Consider the following 15710-nt stretch of genomic DNA (forward strand, 5'->3'; position numbering starts at 1 on the left):
TTCTAAATTGAGAATCCTTGACCAATTTAGGAAGCTGTTACACGCAAAGCTGACCCTAATCATTCTTCCACAGGATGGGAGATCCCTTCCTGCTGCCAATGCCATGCTTCCTTTTCCAGGATGGCTGATTTCAGCTGATAGCTCCAAACTTTTCTTTTATAATGCACGGAATGTGCGTAAAATCCTGTGGAATCATTGGCCATGTGAAGACCCCTCCCCATGTCACCCATCCTGTGCGTGCTTCCTTTGTATATTCCGACATGTGGTTAACTGAAGGTACCTTTCATCATTACATCAGTGGGTTGCTATCAGGTATAGTCAACTGCTGCACAGTTGAGCTGGGTTCAACATAAGGTTTTTAGGACAAAAAATTAAGGTATGTTCTTTCTTGTATTATTTAGCAAAAATGAATTGTTTCTTTTTATGCAAAATATGTTTGTGTGTGTTTGTATATATTTAAATGAGGTACAGTGATTTTTTTGATGTATGCAGCATGTCGGCAAACCAGAAACAACTATTTTGGAGGATAAATTTTAAAAGTTTAAAGTGGAATAGTATTAATTTCAAATCAATTACATTGTGGACGTGAAGCTGTGTACCCAATGGTTAAAATAAAACATTGAGTTATGGATACCTAGTCCTTATAAACTGTTCCTGACCACAAATATATGATGTGTTTTCTTCAAATGTGCAATTCAATTTATGGTTGTATTGCACATTTTATACAGACTGAAATAACTATAGAATTTCCAATAGCATATGTTTTGGGAGAAATCCCATTTAATTATTTTGGACCTATTACACTGTAGAAACATAAAGAAAGCAATTGTAGTTTAAGGGTCTTATAATGAATTCCTTATATTTTACTTTGGCGCATTTTTAACATTTATTCAGTTTTTCACTGCTCTTATGCTATGTTCATGTTGTGTTCAGTCTAATGATACATTGGATGCCAAACCAAAATACTGTGGGAATGAAAATATTGTATGGAAAGGGCTGACTTTTTTGATATGTCCCACTTGTAAAGTTTCACAAAAAGCTTGTGCTTGGTTTGAGTCAGATGAGCAGTTGAATGCAGACTCTCAGGATTTAAACTAGATCTAATTCTAAGCCACGAGTGAGTTCCAAGATGTATTAAATTAACGACCTACTTTATGCTGTGATATATTTGCTTTAAGCCAGAAGAAGATTTGCGAGTTGGGTACTTATGAAAATTTCAATTCACAATCTGAATTAGCACTAGAGTCAGAGATTAAAGCTTTTTTAAAAGATGGGTTGTAAAGAATCCCACATCTTAAATGTCATGTGAGGTACACCAATTGTAAACTGGCAAAGGTCATTTGCAACTTTCTTCCCCATTTCAAAATGACTTTACCTCATTTCCTTTAATATTCCTTTAACTCAGTATTAGAAATAGGATTAAAGCTTTTGTTTATCCTGTGGTTTCTGCAGATACTTCAACACTGCATTCTACCATTAATATCTGAGGGAGCTACAATATGTGTAAAGCGGACCTTCTGTATAAACACTAGTAGATTTTTCTAATTTACCCTATCCTAGTGGGATGATCATTTCTATATTCAAATCCTGGCTCTTGGGCAGTGTACGTGACTAACAGATGCAAGCACAGATAGATTTTAGTGAGCATATTTAAGTTATCATTGCAGAGTTCTCTCATTGTAATGAGCTGAGTAGATTTCTCATTCTGAATAAGTGCATTATGCGTGTGAAAAACGAAATGGGATCACTGACTTATGAATGGCTTATGCTGGGAACAATAACAAGTAGGAAAAACTATTGAAAGAAATGTCAATGTGCTCTTCAATTAAGCACTAAGGTAAGTAATATAGCTGCTAAGACATTAAATGATTGGTGTTTTTTTTTAAATAAATACCTAACAACATAAGGCCATTTGATGGGAGCAATTGACAGGTGAGAGGACTACAACTCAAAAAGAAATTGATTGTTAATAGCTTTCCATAGAAAAGCCACAAGGCTGACTTCTAGTGGAATATATTGAGACATAAGAAAAGGAAATTGAAGAAATGTAGGTTTTTGAGTTGTGAAGACAATATCTGTACAAGTATGAAAAATCCAATCCTGAGGGTTAAGTAGTGGTGCATTATGAAAGTAGAGAGGATTGGGTTCAAACTGATGAATAATAAAGATTAGAGTCAGCAGATTGATCGAAAGTTTGTGATTAGCACCTCGATTGCGATGCCAACTAGGATCAAGGAAAGAAATCTCAAAATCATTTAAGGGACAATTGAATGAATTGGTGATAGCAAGGGTGGGTGCAAAACCTTTCTCAAGGGACGAGTTAAGGCAATTTGAATGACCCACCTCGTCCGTTTAACTTGTGAATATTGATCATTCTGTTGTGTTTAGTACATTTAGGTCTTTCAGAAGAATAGTAGTGTTTCATGTAAATGCAGTCATAATGTTTGAGACAAGAATGAACAATTAACTTTATACATTGAACCTATTACGTTATTAATTAGTTAATGCCATTTGACTAATTTCTCCACTGAATTTGGAATAAATATGGTAATTTCAAAATTTTATTGACTAATCCAAGAAAAAAATAGCTATTAAAATAATCTTTTACAAATCTATTATAATTTGCTGAAATGTTTTGACAAATACTTACACCGTAAAGAATTTGTTGGCTATCGACACAGCAGGAGCTCTGTATTGAAGGTTACATTATTGATGGGTTTTTTTGCTAAGTGGTTTCACTGGGGAAACTGCTGTTTGTAAACAGAAAGCACAGATTTGAGACTTGTTTTTTTTTATTGCACCACTTAGTTGCAGTTACAGATCATTTTTGATTATGAGCGCTGGTGACTAACAACACTCTACCAAAAAGCCAATTGGGCCTATAAGATAATGGAGGAAGAATCTCCGGAGACAAGAGCGCTCCTTACATATGTCTACCAATGTTCACAAAATATATTGTTTATGGGAGGAAATTCTACTTTTCAGGACCTTTTTACCTTAAATCATCAAAAACTGACACTGAAATGTAGGTACAAAACTCAACTCCATAACATCAACATGAAGTGCCATTTTGGATACAAAATGATGTACACATTGCATGTATTTTGTCCTGTGTGGTCTGCACCCATTTTGATGAGAGCATTAGCACAGGCATTAGGAATGTGCAGTATGCAAAATGCAAAGATTGCTACTCCAGTCGGTAGTTATCACTGATTTGACTCCAGCAGTGTTGTTTCCGTCCTCAATGCTCTAAGATTCTGTCTTCAACATGCATTGAGTAAGAGAAGGCAGATTATCACATGGTGTATTTTAAAAGAATTCACACTGCTTTCAGGTTAGCTGTTGATTAACTCTAATGACTTCATCTCAGTTTGTAGGAATGCCTCAAGTTTTCTACTGCCATTTAAAATCGATGAAATTGACAAGAGATAGTTTTGCATATCTTGAAGGCCTTTGTTCTTCCTTCAAATGTCTAACTTTGCCCACTTGTTCCCCATCCTCATCATTGTTGTTACCATCTGCTTTGCTATGCAGCGTGTCAAGGAAATTGAAGAGATCTCAGCAGAAGCTAGGTCTTATCCACACGTGGCATAAGCTGAACTTGCATAATTTCAATGTGACCTTTCACTGCAGCACTCTAATAGAAGAACCATCATTCAACTTGCAATGTTAACTCTGTTTCTCTCAACACAGATGCTGCTGGACCTGTTGAGTTTCTCTGGCATTTTCTGTTTTTATTTCAAAGCGTTGATGGTTTCTGCTGGTGGTGCAGTGGGAACTGAGATTTCAGTTATCACATAGTGTATCACTACAGAATCAGCAGCGTTCACACAGAGTTGGTCGTCACCTTCATGCAAGAAGGAATGGTCTCCATGCTCTACACAAAGTCATATGCCAAGTTGGTGTCAACGTCCTCTACCTTCCTTGACATTGCCAACAGATTATCCAGCAAATATGCCAATGCACGAAGCATTTCATGTAATGTCCATCACTCCTTTACAGACCCACCCCCATCTAAATTCTCCACAAAAGAACCTATATTTTACCCCACCCTTGGGGAGTGGTATCTGCATTACATTTTTCCCCTGCCATTCATGCCAATGCTATTTTATACATTAAAACACCCACAATGCCCATATCTGAGGAGCTCTGACTAGCCTTCTGGGATTCACTGAGTGTTTCGATATCATCAGTCTCAGTCTCCCGGTGTGGCATGGCAACCTCCTGGCCACCCACAGCAGCCTCCCAGTGTTGGCATGGTGACCTCCCAGCCTTGTGCAGCAGACTCCTTCCATAGGAACCTCCTAGCCTGGCAAGCTCCTGCAATGGCCTCCTCTCATAGGTCCTCTTGGGGTGGCGACCTCCTGGCCTGGCACAGCAGCCTCCTAACGTGGTGGCCTCCTGGCCTCGCATAGCAGCCTCCTAACGTGGTGACCTCCTAGTCTGGCATAGCAGCCTCCTAACGTGGTGATCTCCTGGCCTGGCATAGCAGTCTCCTAATGTGATGACCTCATGGCTAGGCATAGCAGCCTCCTAACACGGTGCACTCCTGGCCTGACACAGCATCCTCCCGGCATGTTTGTCGCCGGTATGGTGTGGAGCCACAGCCTAGTGCAGACTGGAAGCAAGGTGCCAGCGTAGTCTGCTGTACTGGATCTTTAGCTCTGTCATGATGGATATTTTATTTCTATATTGTTTGAATCTTGTAACTAAGCAAGCTGTGCTTATGTACTTTTGTATCTAAATCAGCACCATAATTAGCAGTGTATAAGTAGCCTTTAATTCTTTTTTTAAGGGACATAATTGCAACTGTACAGAACATTGTTTTGGCCACTTTTGGAATTCTGCATCCAGTTGTGGTCTCCCTGCTATAGGAATCATGTTATGAAACTTGAAAGGGTTCAGAAAAGATTTACAAGGATGTTGCCAGGGTTGGAGGGTTTGAGCTATAGGGAGGCTGAACAGGCTGGGGCTATTTTCTCTGGAGCGTTGGAGGCTGAGGAGTGACCTTATAGAGGTTTATAAAATCATGATGGGCATGGATAGGGTAAATAGACAAAGTTTTTTCCCCAGAGTAGAGGTGTCCAAAACTAGAGGACATAGATTTATGGTAAGAGGGGAAAGATTTAAAAGGGACCTAAGGGGCAACATTTTCCCCAGAGGGTGATGCGTATATGGAATGAGCTGCCAGAGGAAGTGGTGGAGGCTGGTACAATTGCAACATTTAAAAGGCATCTGGATGGGTATATGAATAAGAAGGGTTTGGAGGGATATGGGCCAAATGTTGGCAAATGGTGCTAGATTAATTTAAGATATCTGGTTGGCATGGATGGTTTGGACTGAAGGGTCTGTTTCTGTTCTGTACATCTCTATGACTCTAAACAGGCTCCCCACAGGCACAACCTAATGTCTTTGTCCTGTTTTTCCCAATTTCCTGCCAACCAGTCCATCATCAATAGACCAAATTTTAATTATGTCGTCCTGTACAAATATGCTAATTAATCTTTATGTCAATGATATATAAAAAGAAAGAATGAAAATAAAACTCACCTAGATTTATAATTTAGGATTGAGTCACACCTTTAAGAATGAAGTGATTCGCAATGCTTCCTCCCACCTTATCCCCCAAATGCTCTAATTGAGATTAGTTGAACTTTTCCTCTTCACCCCTCCTTGCTCCCCTCATACACATTTTTCATGAACATTGCATGCCAACATGCCAAGTTCCCTTTCATATCATGACAGTAGCAACCGTAACTGCCATTTGTTCTGAATCCTTTGATTCTATTGTTTTTTCAGTTGTATTCAGTATTCTTTACTACAAGCTGCAGTCAAATGCAGCTTTGTCCAGTTGACAGAAACAGTAGAGGAAATGCAACCAAAAAGTTCCCAGTCAATCCCTATTCTAATGGTCAGAAAAGTCACATCTGTTATATTGTTACTGTACTTGCTGCCTAACTGCATTGGTATGCCTTCCTTTTAGTTATCGATTTCATTCAGAAATATGCGAAAATCATTAATGACTGAACCCAAAGTCTTTGGCCGAACAAAAGTGTCTGAATTCTTAATTAACAATTTGACTGGTGGCTTTAATTATTTCTAAATTTGCATTTTAAAAGGCATTAAAGGCGTTCAATGCTTTATACTTTAATGAAAAGCATATGTCACAATTAACCGCAGAAGTGTTTAATATTTTTTGTGGCTCTGCTTTTGAAAAGTTAGTATGTACTCGAAGTAAATCAAAGTTTTAGAGAGGAATTGTTTCAAGTATTTAACAATTTTTTTTCTGTTGCAACTTTTGCTCTCCTCTTTCTATCTCCACTGAAAAAGATTGCTTTTTTGATGAGATTTAATATCATAAAATTCTTGAAACCCTAAATTGCTGCACACTACTACCCAGTCAGCTCAGTTGGCTGGATGGCTGGGTTGTGACACAGAGTAATGTCAATAGCATGGGCTCGATTCCTGCTCTGCCTAGGATTACCATGAAGTATTCTTGCCTGAGATATGGTAACCCTCAGGTTAAACCACCACTAATAAGACAGGAATCCTATGCTCTGGTAGGATTATAGTGACTTTACTATCCATGACTCACGTTAGTTTTAATAATCAATCTCAGTAGATTACTTCAATTAGAAGAGACATTAGAACTGAATGGTTTCTGTCTGCAAATATGGTTTGGGTCTTATTATTTTATGGATTTGAAAAATATTTACATCCTAGCCCACAAAACAGGGAATGGATAAACTTGTTTGAAAATGCAAATAATTATTTCCCCAGTGAAATCAACTTTTCAATCATTACACAAAGCCATTGCATGGCTCTCACTGACATAATTGCCTCTCTTACATGATCATAGAATCTATACATTGTAGAAACAGGCCATTTGGCCCATTGAGTCCATACTGACCCTCTGAAGCACATTCTGCTACACCCATCCTATAACCCTGCATTTTCCATAGCCAATCCACCTAACCCACAGATCTTTGAGAGGCAACCAATGCAGACACAGGGAGAATGTGCAAACTCCAAACAGAAAGTTAGCCCAAGGGTGGAATCAAACCTGAGTCCCTGGTAATGTGAGGCAGCTGTGCTAACCACTGAGCTACTGTGTCACCCCATGTTGTTTGAAGCTGAAGTCAGCCACAGCTAACCAGAGGAGGACAGGCTTAGCTGCATCTCCTTGCCCTAAGTGAGAAGATAATGCTTGCTATCATTGGACTAATTATAGCTGAGCTGCAAGGATTGAGGGTGATAGTTAGTTCCAGCCTAAGCCTTCATCTCACAATCCCTTCATCACTCAACCTTTCTCTGATTCACAACTGCAGGTGATAGAGGATTGCATCTCTTGCCTTCTTCCCTTCCCTTACTGCATCCATTTCATATGCCTTATTCCTTCTGCTATCCAGGAACAGGCAGCTGGCTAGGCAGAGCTGCAGCAGAATGCACTGCAGGAGATAGAGGAATAGAATAGAATAGCCTTTATTGTCACATATACTCAATGATTATAGTGAAAATTTTATACACTGCTCCCAGACATATTTGCAAAATGGCAAAGCCAAATTTGCCAAATAGCCTTAGAAGAACAAAACAGATGAGCTGGTCAAACATCTTTGTATGATTCATTAGTGGGGTCTTGGGGATTGAAGATAGCACTGAAACCAGGATCAAAATGTCCCATAGGTAGTTAGTTCCTAGAACAGCTAGAGATGAAGTGGTGGAAGCTTTATTTTGAGCCACCTCTACTGGTTAAGGACTTCAGGTGCTACTGTTCCAAACCTGGAATAGTGATGCACAGCATGCACAGAGGTTAACATCAATTGTAAAACTGGTATTAAAACTTCAATTTAAAAATATAAAGTGTTGGGCCTGATTTAAGTGGGTTGCCTGCATACCTGGAAGTGGTAAGCTTTCTCTCTTCCAAGGGAAATCAGTCAGGGTGGACTTCCATCCAAAATTAAGGCTCTTCCACATCAATTTCATAACGTAAAATTGGATTCAGCTATGGTAAGGCTCTGCCCCGAAACGTCCTTTGTCTTTGGGTTTTCAAAAGCATGCATTCTGCGTTTCTTGATATTTCTATGAAATAAGCTCCCGTTGCTTCCAGCTGGAATTGAAGAGGTGAAGTTGAAAGATCACAGCTATATCCAATTATTTCTTCAGATCTTTTTTCAATAACATTTCTTTGACTATATTCTCAAAAGAATGATTCAAGCTTATATTTTTCTTTCCCTAATCTATTGGTGCTGAGGTCAGTGGCAATACCACAGCTGCAGGTACACTTGAGATCAGCGAGGTCAGTGCAGCACATGATTCACACGCTGTCTGCTGGCCTCTTATGTTTTGGCTTGCATTGACTTTATCCATAACATGATTAAGAAAGTGCACTTTAATTCTTCAACTTAATAAAATAAAAAATCAGGTTCAGATTCATGTTGGGTATGATATGTTGTAAATCATTTGATTTGATTCCACTTCTTCTACCATAGAATGGTACAAGTCAATAATATGTTGATGTGTCATAAAATATTGAAGTAATCTTGCCATCACTGCTTTCTAACATAAATATATTATTTTGCAAGCTGTACTTGTCTGGTTGTCTATCAAAATGGTAAGTAATTCAAGACACTTTCAAACAGGGCTTAGAATCTGTTTTAAAGATTTCAAAACCCAATTCGTAACTGAGTCTGAGCTCTATCTTAGTTGAAGACCTTGTATTTTTATAACACTGGACATCCTACTGTTCACACCATAACTTTTATCATGTTTGGAATTTGTTTCCTGATTCATTTTGTTGTTAGAATAGAATAATAGCTTGAGGTAGGAAAGAAAGTCAAATGTTGGTGAGGATTCATTAGGGCAGGAGCTGAAGCATGGAGCTAACTAACAGAGATATGGGAACACCAGCCAGGTGGCAGGAAGAAACTCGAAGGGAAAAAAGAACCTGCTTATGGGAGCAAAGCAGAATAAACACCTGGGGAGAACTGATCGTACCTTTGGGAACATACAGCTGTCAGGAGCACTTTGGAAGAAGAGAGCAGAAAAGAAGGGTGGAGCACCTCTCGGGCTTTGGAGAGTGCCTGAAGGAGCAAGGTGGCTTTTAAAAATTATTTAATTAGTAGCTGATATAGTACAGTAATGAGGAAAGGGTGTCAAGGAAATTCCTTATTTTACAACATGCCATTGAAAACTATATTATTTTGTAGCTCAAATAAATGCAATGTCAAGGGACAATGCACTGAAGATTTTAATTGCGTATACAGAAAGTGCCAGGACCAATCATATCTCCAGACTTTAATTCATACTAAAACAGAAAGTTCCATATTGTAGGAAGGAAATTGCATAGTTTCAGGAAATGCTGGTGGAAAACTTATAAAACCCTCCTTTGGCCTACTCTGTGTATGATGGGATCAATGCCATTTGGTACTGCAGTGTATATACTATTATAACGCTTCCACGATTAACATAAATGTTAAAGAAATTCAATTAATTGCCAATGAAGAGGAAGGTGCTGAGATGAGTTGTTGACAAAAGCTGTGGTATAAATATCTCAGGTTTTCTTTGCTGCAAAAATTTGCATAAAATTTTGTATTCCTGTTCTGGCTTAGCACATTTACAACTAGTCTGTGTTATATATATCGAAAGCCTTACAAAAACAAATCCTCAACCGCATCATCCTCTGAGAATCTCAGAGCAGGCCAGGTGTTACTCTTAACTCTTACACCCTCCTTCACCATTTAATTGAAGATGTCTGTCTCTACTCCCTTTGGAATTTATTCAGTGACAAGCTCAACCAAGCAGTCGTAGATGTAAGCCCTGTGTCCCTACTGGGGAGCTTTAATCAGTGTTACAATTGTCCACAATGCTTATTGGAGTACAGATTCATTCAGTAATCTAACACCATAAACTTCAATCTCTTTACATGGAGTGAAAATTTCCTTTGTTGAAGGTGAAATTCCATGTCAAGGGTTGAGGAGAGGAAATTTGATCAATTATACAATGACTCCTGCTGGAACTGTGTTTATTTGTCAGCTAAGGACAGTATTGAAATCAGCTGTAATGCTTTCTTGCTCATATCATGGACAAAGCTGACACATAAATATTTGGCCATGATATTGGGACAGCACAATGAAAAAGTGCCCTAATAAGCTGGCAATACCTCCAAAGAAGGGCTGATAGAAGAAAATTAATTCATAACAAATATATGTTGATCCATATCCTTTTGGATCAGAAATGATTTGAATTAAACAGCAAAAAATAAAATCTTTCAGTGATGAGGTAGACAAAATCAAAGAAACACAGTCTTAAAAAGCAGCAAAAGGCATGAAGACAAACTCAAGCTCAATCACAGAGCCAGTGGCTCAATGGAAAATCTCACAAACAAACACAAACTGGAACGGAAAATGATTGCAATTTAGAAATGTTCCATTCATTTCACACCAGCATTGCCATACAGAGGTGAACTAATGATTTCACATCATAATTGTTTATCAAGGTGATCTTGTGATTTCACATGGTGATCGTCATACAGAAGCAATCTACTGATTGCACGTTGTTATTGTCATTTGGAAGTAACCTAATGATTTCACACTTCACTTGTCATATGAAGATGATCCACTGATCTCACGTTCTTCATTGCAAACATGCTGAAGCCATATGTTACATCTTAAATGTTTCTCGAGAAGGGTCAACAAACTCAGCACAGATTGAAGATCACGTTTGGGACCTCCTAGGCAATAGGCACGGCACCTTACTGAGTGATGCATTTACCTGGTGAACTATTAGACAGGCCTTTTTAATATTATCCTAAACAAATAACCAAAGGTAAACAACATTTCCATTTTTAAAAGCAGAAATTACACTGATTTACATCAAGTTTTTGTGTACCTTCGATGTGGCAATGACGTGGAATGACATAGATACTAAACATGCATGTGCATTGTTTCTCTGAGTAGCAAATAATGCAGAGGGCCATTTTCCACTTTCTCATTCTGGTCTTTTATCCTGTTGGTGAGGAGAGGCTATACAGGTTGTCAATAATTACATTTCAGCTGGACTTAAATTAGCAAAAGACAACCCATTAATTTCTCCCACCAACTGGACTTGCTACTTCGGGAAGGTACATCGAGTTACCAAAGAATTCTGCTTCAACATGGAACATCAGACCACTTACACTGCAGGTAGCCATCAGTCGTGCAGTTGCCATGGGAGACAACCCTGTAATATAAAGGTGGCGTAAGTAATTTGGCAGTTCCATCAGCACTTGAACTTCCAAAGAGTGTTGTTCTATCCCTTGTACATAAAATGACCTGTAAATTATATTTTCATCTCAACCAGTATAACAACAGGACCACGAAAATTGTTGAGGTAATGGAACTGTATCCCAGCAACAATCAGCAACATCAGTACAGGAAAAAACAAGGAAATAATATTCTTATTCATTAGTCGAATTTCAACATTTTTTACTCTGAAGATTTATATTTTAGAGGTTACGTCTCTTATTTCCCTTGAGTCCTGCAATACCATTTGTCCTCAGAGGCAGAATATATACTCGGGAAGAGTGGCAAATCAGATGTCATTCAGGGCCAGCCTGCTATCTTCAAAAGAATAAAAACCAGCTTTGAAACCCAGTCTCTGAAGTGGCTCAGAATATTGTCAGTGAAACGTCAGACAAAACAAACACAGATGGTGGCGTGCTAAAGGAAAAAAGGCTTCTATTAGAAGTCTTGCTGTTAAAATCTCTTCAATCTGAGATTTCTAAGGAGTCAACCCCCAGAATTACTTTGATTGAAGCTCCATTTTCACCATAGTTGCTGATGTATATCTGATGTGAATTTCCTGTTCATTGATAGCAGAATTGTTCATTTCAAAAACACAAAGTTATCACTGTGAAAAATAGTTACAAATGAAAATTATGGAACATTTTTCAATGCAGTTGGTGAATGTTACTCATGCAAATAATAGCTGTTTAGGCAAATACAGGGAAATGTTAATGTAATGTAATGTTATTCTCAGTTAAAAATTGTATAAACAAATAGTTTGCATCTCCCTTATTCAAGTACCTATATATAAGATAAGAATGTATTGGCTATTATTACTGAGTTAGAAAAATTGATAGCTAAATCAATGATTGCATATCAATCATGCATCAGGAAAGGGCAAAGCCAGAACACTGAGGACTGGCCTGGCCAGACAAAAGGAAGAAGACAGGACTGCAGATGCTGGAAGCCAGAGTCTATAGATGTGAAGCTGGAGTAGCATAGCAAGTCAGTCAGCATCCAAATAGTAGGAAAGTCAATGTTTCAGGCCAAACCCATTCATCAGGACTGGGGAGGGTGAGGGACTCCAGAAGTATACAGATAGAAGGGGCTGGCGGAGGAGGATAGGGGTGGAGGGTAGTTGGAATAGCGATAATTAAAGCAGGTGGGAGGTTATTGTGATTAGTCAGTAGCAAGGGTGGAGTGGATAGATGAGTAGTAAGATGGACAGGTTAGGACAGCTCAGGGATTCAAGGAGGGGGGATGGGACTGGATATGGGATAAGGCTAGGAGAGGAGGGACTTTGAAGCTGGTGAAGTTGATGTTGAGGCTATTGGCCTGTAAGTTTCCTAGGCAAAATATCAGATGTTATTCCTCCAGTTTCCATTTGGCCTCACTGTGACAGTGGAAGCCAAAGATAGACATGTCGCGGGGGGAGTGGGAGGGTGGAATTAAAATGAATGGCAACTGCCGGGTTAGTTGATGCACACAGAGCACAGATGCTCCATGAAATGGTCCCCAAGTCTGTGTTTGGTCACCCCAAAATAGAGGAAACCACATCGGGAGCAATGGGGACAATAGATCAGGTTGGGTGATGAGCGGTTAAATATCTGCCAGATCTAAAAGGATTGTTTGGGGCCTTGGATGGAAGTTAGAAGGGAGGTTTAGGGCAGGAGGTGCACCTTTTGTGGTTGCAGGTAAAGGTGCCACGTGTGGTGGTGAAGTTAGCGGGGAGTGTAGACAAGGGAGACATGGAATGAAAGGTCCCTGTGGGAAGCCAACAGGAGTGGGGAAGGAAATATCTTTTTGGTGATGGGGTCTGATTGTAGGTGGCTGAAATGTCAGAGGATGATAAGTTAGATTTGGAAGTTGGTGGGGTGATATGTGAGGACTGAAGGGGCTCTATCCATATTGTTGTTGGGAGGAAGGTATTTGAGGGCATAAGTGTGGGTGATGGGGGAGAAGTGGTTGAGGGCATCATTAATGACTAAGGAAGGGAAACTATGGTCCTTTAAGTGGGAGGATATCCTAGAGTGGAGCTCTTCATCCTGGGAGCAGATGTGGCAGGAGGTGAAGGAATTGGGAGTATGGGATAGCATTTTCGCAGGAGGGTGGGTGAGAGGACCTGAAAATTTTGACTAAGGTAATGATGGGACAATCGTAGGTCTTAATACATAGGAGCAGGAGTTAGTCATTCAACCTTTGATTATTCAATGAGATTATGGCTAATCTGATAACACTCAACTCCACTTTCCTGTCTTACTTCCACAACCCTTAATTCCTTTACTGATTTAAAAGTCTTTCTGCCTCAGCCTTGAATATAATTGACAACCAGCTTCGACAGAATTCCACACATACACTATCTTCTGAGAGATGCTTTTCCTAATTTCTGTCCTAACTTGGTGACCTCTTACACCAAGATTATGCACTCTGGTCCCAGACTCTTCCACAAGGTGAAACAGCCTCTTTGCACCTACCCTGTCAAGTCCATGAACAATCTTATATGTTTCAATAAGGTCACCCATCATTCCTCTAAAGATTGAGTACAGGTCCTACTCAACTGCTTCTCATAAGACAATCCCTTCATATCCAGGATCAACCTCGAGAACATTCTCTGGACTGCCTCCAATGTGAGTACTCATTGAGTATTCCATAGATAAGGGGAGCAAAGCTGTTCACAGTATTCCATGTGTGACCTTGTTTAGTTTTAGAAGACATCTTAATTTTTATAGTCCATTCCATTCCATTTGAGATAAAGATAAATGTTCCATTTGCTTTCCCAAGTATTTTTTGATCTTGGATGCTAGCTACTTGTGATTTATGCTCACTGACTCAAGGCACGGTAGCTCAATAGTTAGCACTGCTGGCTCACAGCATCAGGGACCCATGTTCAGTTCCACCCTTGGGCGACTGTCCGTGGAGGGTTTGCACATTATCCCTATATCTGCTTGGGTTTCCTCTGGCTGCTCTGGTTTCTCCCCCAGTCGAAGCTGTGCAGGTTTGGTGGATTGACCATGCTACAAAGTCCAAAGTATCCAGGGGTGAGCAGATTAGATGGATTAGCCACGGGGGATGCAGGGTGATGGGGTAAGGGGTGGTTCTGGTTGGTTTACTCTTTGGAGTGTTGGTGTGGATGCAATGGGCCAATTGGCCTGCTTCCACACTGTAGGGATTTGCTGATTCTATGAAATTCCTCTGTTCTGCAATTTTTTCCCCCATTTTAATAATATTCAGCTCCTCTATTCTTCCTGCCAAAATGCATGACCTCATGTTTTATTCCATCCGAAAAATATTAAGTTGCGTCTATCCCTCTTTGCCTCTATCCTTGTCTCAATCCCTCCTCACCACTTGCCTTCCTATCTATTTTTGTACCATCTGCAAACTTGGCTGCGGTATATCCATTCCTTTAATCCAAGTCATTATACATATTGTAAATACTTTTTGTCCCACTACTGATCTAGTTACGTTACCATGCTGAAAATACTCCTTTATCCTAACTCTCTGTCTTCTATTAGCTGGCCAATCTTCAATCCATGCTAATATTCTACTCCAAACACCACAGGTTCTTATCTGATTAACTAGCCAAATGTGTAATAGCTTATCTTTTAGAAATATATCTATTTTGCTTGCTATATTCTCAAGCAATTCTGTTAAATTTATCAGGCATGATTTCCCCTTAATGAAGCGATGCTGATTCTGCCTGATCATATTATGTCTTTCGAGATCTTCTGCGATTAAATAAATTATAATAAGCTCTAATATTTTCAAAATAACAGACCTACAGTTACCTGCATTTTGGCTCCTTCACTTGTTAGATAGAAATGTTATTTTAGCAGTTTTCCAAACTTCCAGCACTTTTCTGGGAATTTAAAGATTCGTGGAAGATTACTACTAGTACATTCAATATCTGTGTAATTATTTCTTTTAATATCCTAGGATGCACCCCAACAGCTCCAGGGGATTAGTCGATTCTTAACCTCATTTGTTTCCTTTGACTTATTTTCTAGTGATAGTTAATATATTTATTTCCTCTTCCCCTTTGGTCCCTTAATTACTTAGTAACCTTATAACGGTATTAATGTTTCCTACTGTGAAACCTGATGCAAATTCTCTTCCATTTCTTGGACTCCCCATTACTATTTCCCTTGCCCCATTCTCCAAAGGAACTGTGCTCACTTTGACCTCTCTCTTCCTATTCACATGCTTAGAGAAGCTCTTGCTGTCCATATTGAAATTACTTGAAATTTTAAGCTCAAACTTTTTTTTCTCGCTCTCTGTTATGTGTTGGTCATCTTTTCTTGGTTTTAAAACCATCCCAATCCTCAGCCATACAAGTAATCTCACCAGTGGAACACATGTAGATTATAGGTTAGTAGAATTATAATTAGAATCTCACTACAATTTATAATCCAATATTTCAGATACAAAGTTCTTTGGTAATCTCCAAATAAT

General features: G+C 39.2%; 1 protein-coding gene across 1 annotated transcript in view; it reads left to right on the top strand.

Moving 5' to 3' along the window:
• The first annotated feature begins 298 nt into the window (after positions 1-298).
• sema6a (sema domain, transmembrane domain (TM), and cytoplasmic domain, (semaphorin) 6A) overlaps positions 299-15710 on the top strand; it is a 154007-nt gene continuing 138595 nt past the window's right edge. The window contains exon 1 of the mRNA XM_043711327.2: positions 299-376. The gene's annotated coding sequence lies outside the window, so the exon portion shown is untranslated. The remainder of the gene's footprint in view (positions 377-15710) is intronic.

The sequence above is a fragment of the Chiloscyllium plagiosum genome, unplaced genomic scaffold (genome assembly GCF_037043375.1).
Source record: "Chiloscyllium plagiosum isolate Xiang-an unplaced genomic scaffold, Cpla_swu_hap1 HiC_scaffold_2, whole genome shotgun sequence".
NCBI classification, from domain to species: Eukaryota; Metazoa; Chordata; class Chondrichthyes; order Orectolobiformes; family Hemiscylliidae; genus Chiloscyllium; species Chiloscyllium plagiosum.